This window comes from Pinus tabuliformis, chromosome 2_1 (assembly GCF_031772625.1).
Source record: "Pinus tabuliformis cultivar Carrire ecotype Pingquan chromosome 2_1, CPIR1, whole genome shotgun sequence".
Taxonomy (NCBI): Eukaryota; Viridiplantae; Streptophyta; class Pinopsida; order Pinales; family Pinaceae; genus Pinus; species Pinus tabuliformis.
In genome coordinates, this window is record NC_142299.1 from 127,841,298 (window position 1) to 127,845,985 (window position 4,688).

Below are 4,688 nucleotides of genomic sequence, written 5' to 3' on the forward strand. Positions count from 1 at the left end.
GCTACAAGTCACGCTGGGGGCATAAGTCTAGTCACTGCAAGCCATACTAGCAAAGAGTCACTAACCTCTGCGAGTCATATTAGGGACTTTCCACCAACCAATTCTAGTCATGTTGGTAGAATGGATGTTGATAAAAAGCCTAAGCATAGAAGTCTTAAACCTAAGTTCCCTTGTAAGATATGTAAGGGAGACCATCTTACTCATTTGTGCCCTGGTATTCTAGAGGTACAAAGGATATGCTCCGAGTCTGAAGGTTCTTCTACTCCTGGATCTGATATGGTTTATTAATAGTCTCATCAACTATTGGTTGATAATGTGGTTGAGCTAGTGCAATCTTTAGTTGATTACACTCCTCTTTTGGGGGTGAAGTGCCTAACAACAGAGTCTGTTTGATTTCTAGTATAGAGTCTTCTGGTATAGGGGGCTTTCCGATTTCTTCGAATGTTCCCCTTCAAAGTTCTAGGAGTGTCTCCTTTGATTGGGATAGTCTTGTCGAGCCTCGTCTTCCTTTTGCTACACCTTTCCAAATAAAGGTCAGAGTTAATTCCACAAACTTCTATTGATGCATGGTCAATGAATGATCCTCTACAAGTATTATATCCTCTTTGACTTGGAAAGCTTTGGGTTCTCCAAAGCTATTGACAACTGATAGTCAGTTGTTAGCTTATGATAGAAGACCTGGTGAATCTATGAGTGTTCTTCCTCAATTGCCTATTACTTTAGGTGGGAAGATTGTTTCTATCGATATGATGGTGGTTGATTGCCCTTTAGATTTTAATATGCAACTTGGGCGTGATTATGTCTATGTTATGAATGTTGTGGTGTCTTCACTCTTTCGACTAATGTGTTTTCCTCATAATGGGAATATTGTCACTATTGATCAACTTGCATATGATAATCACCACCCTAATTCGAATTTATTGCAGAATACCCCTTGGTTTGTTCCAAGTGTTCAAGTAGACTCTACCCCGCCATGGGTGAATTATGTGGCATTGAATCCTAAATGTTCAATTGCTTCTAAGAAGGATCCTTTCAACTATTATTTTCCTTCTTGAAACTTGCTTCCAACGGTTGACCGAGTGATTCCTCCTATGGGGATATGGCATGCCTTAATTCCCTCTTTTGATTCTTGTAGTTCTCATGATTTCTTCGAGTTTGATTTTCCTTCACAGGAGGAACTTTTTGAAGCCATGAGCTTTGACTGCCAAAGGAGTCCTTGGCTTGAGCCCTGCAAGGGGTTTATCTCGAAGAACTATTATACATAAGTTGCAAGGCTGCATGGTTCCCTATACCATATTATACATATAAGGTACACATTTTCAAGTTTTGTATTTTATAACACAATATTTTATTTGAAGTTATATATGGGATGTATTAAATTCTTGTCTAGTGTTCCTATTTATGTCTATAAAACTTGGAAGAATTCTCCTTTGGAAATTTTTATGGTTGATCCGTTCTGGCAGGTATTGGTTCTCGAAATTGGCATATAGGCTAGGTTTTCCACTTGCATTATGCATTTATTAGTTTCCTTTCCCATTTTTGCCTTAGGATCGACCCCACGAAGTTATGACGCAGAAAATTCCCATTGCTTAGAAGTGTCATGACTTGTGTGGTAGAGCCTACCTTATCATGGGTGCCCTAGATAGTACCTTGTTGTCTTTTGCCACCCATGCTGAATTTTTGTTCTTAGGCTCGGGAGTCATCTTTAGTCCCACCATGACTTATGCATTGAAGACTCATTCCCATTCTTTTGCACTATTTTCTGGCCTTATACCCTAGAGGCTCCTTTGTGTTGATTTGTACTGCTGCATTGCATATTGACTACTTGCACCTTTTGGCCTTGAGCCGTCTTCACTTGGACTCGTGTTTAAGCCACTTATCGACCATGTCTTATGAAAAATCAATCTTGCAATCACTTAGTCTCTGCAACTTGACACACCCTTATACTCGCGGAAAGAACATCCCTTTGAGTGTCCTTGACCAGTTTCTCCAAAGTTGTTGACAATTGATAGTCAGTTGTTAGCTTATGATAGAAGACCTGGTGAATTTATGGGTGTTCTTCCTCAATTTCCTATTACTTTAGGTGGGAAGACTGTTTCTATCAATATGATGGTCGTTGATCACCCTTTAGATTTTAATATGCTACTTGGGCATGATTATGTCTATGCTATGAATGTTGTGGTGTCTTCACTCTTTCGAGTGATGTGTTTTCCTCATAACGGGAATATTGTCACTATTGATTAGCCTACATATGATAATCACCACCCTAATTCGAATTTACTATAGAATACCACTTGGTTTGTTACAAATTTTCAAGTAGACTCTGCCCACCACGGGTGAATTATGTGGCGTTGAATCCTCAATGTTCAATTTCTTCTGAGAAGGATCCTTTCTGTTGGGTGTGGAGCATGATTATTTAGAGGTCTTTGTTTCATCCGGATGTATACCCTAGGAAGTTTGTACATCCCTCCATGCGGGGGGGTGCGGGGGGGACTTGTCCCCCCCGTGAGGGTTTGGGGGGGTCCGGGGGCCAGCGGTCCCCTGGCGGGGGTTTCGGGGGCAGCGCTCCCGAAGCTAAAAACAGATGTAAAATTGCCTTGTAAAAGTATAGTAATTTCTAGTCAATCTGGGTTGTTCATTAGGCAAATGATCTGATGGTAGAACTTATGTTTAGTTTAGGGTTTTTTGACCTAGAAGGCAACCCCTCTCTTTGTATGAGGGCATTGTATTGAGCCTATGTAATAGAGGTGTATTCTCCGAGCAAGAAACAGAGAGGTGAGACTGTGAGAGAAAACAGAGGATATTACAGCGGATCTGCTGTAGGTTGTGTCTCTTCATTTTGCTGGATAATAGAAAGGAAGGACTGGTTGTTTGGGGTGGACGTAGCCCAAACTGGTTGAACCACATATATCTGTGTCTCTCTTGTTTTATGCATTTTCTGTGTTTATATTTATGCAATATTCTATGTGTTCCATTGCTCTATAATATATAATTTTCTTACACTTTCAACTATTATTTTTCTTCTTGGGACTTGCTTCCAGCAATTTACTGAGTGATTCCTCCTATGGGGACATGACACCCCTTAATTCCCTCTTTTTATCCTTGTAGTTCTCATGATTTCTTCTAGTTTGATTTGCCTTCACATGAGGAAATTTTTGAAGCCATGAGCTTTGACTACCAAAGGAGTCCTTGGCCTGAGCCTTGCAAGGGGTTTATCCTGAAGAACTATTATACGTAAGCCGCAAGTCTGCATGGTTCCCTGTACCATATTGTACATACAAGGTATGCATTTTCAAGTTTTGTATTCTATAACACAAGCTTTTATCTGAAGTTTATATATGGGATGTATAAACTTCTTGTCTAGTGTTTCTTTTTATGTCTATAGAACTTGGAAGAATTCTCCTTTGGAATTTTTTATGGTTGATCCATTCTGACAGGTATTGGTTCTCAAAACTGGCATATAGGCTAGGTTTTCCACCTGCATTATGCATTTATCAGTTTCCTTTCCCATTTTTTCCTTAGGATTGACCCCACCAAGTTATGGCGCAGAACCTTCCCATTGCTTAGAAGTGTCATGACTTGTTGTAGAGCCTACCTTATCATGGGTGCCCTAGATAGTACCTTGTTGTCATTTGGCACCCATGCTGAATTTTTGTTCTTAGGCTCAGGATTCCTCTTTAGTCCCGCCATGAATTATGCGTTGAAGATTCATTCTCATTCTTCTGCACTATTTTCTGGCCTTATACCCTAGAGGCTCCTTTGTGTTGAGTTGTACTGCTACATTGCATATTGACTACTTGCACCTTTTGGCCCTGAGCCGAATTCACTTGGACTCGTGTTTAACCCACTTATCGACCATGTCTTATGCAAAATCAACCTTGCAATCACTTAGCCTCTACAACTTGACACACCCTTATACTCGTGGAAATAACATCCCTTTGAGTGTCCTTGACCAATTTCGCCACCTTGCATTGAGCATAGGAATGTTCCCCTCCCAGGAACTAGAGCATCTGCTTTTTCGACACTCATTCTTTCAACTATACTATAGCATTCTTTTATTCTTTTTCAAGCTTCATATGAAAGAAAAAAAGAAAAAAAATCATATATTCCAAAAAAAGAGTGGGAACGGGACATTATTTCCATATTTTGATGGAAACTAAAGTCAGTCATGTCACCCTTGAACAAAGCACTTAAAAGAAAGTCTTTCCTCCATTGGGGTGGGCTTTAGTTTGACTAAGGAGAGCCTTAACCTTGTTATTATTGGGTTGTGTTATTCTTTCCACGACTAGCCCACGTAGTGAACTGGGGGGTTAGAGGGGGGGCGGAGCCCTGCCTTCATTGTGCCGATTGCATAGCGGGGGGTGGCAGCCCCCCTTGTCTAGGGGTTTGAGGGGGGCAGGTAGCCCTCCTCTATGGGGTCCAGGGCAGCACCCCGAGAATTTTTTTTTTGGACCCTATATTAGGTTGGGTGGACCTACCTATGGCTTGGTGCATGATTTTCGCACATGGTTTTGGACGCGATGGTTTTCGGTCCATGGTTTTGGACGTGATGGTTTTTGGTCCATGGTATTGAATGCTTCAACATGTATAAATATGTATTGTAACATTGAAAGGAACATAATGAAAAATCAAGTTGGTAGTCCTGGTTTTGGGATCCAGGGGAAAATCTCTGTGTACATGTGTTTTAT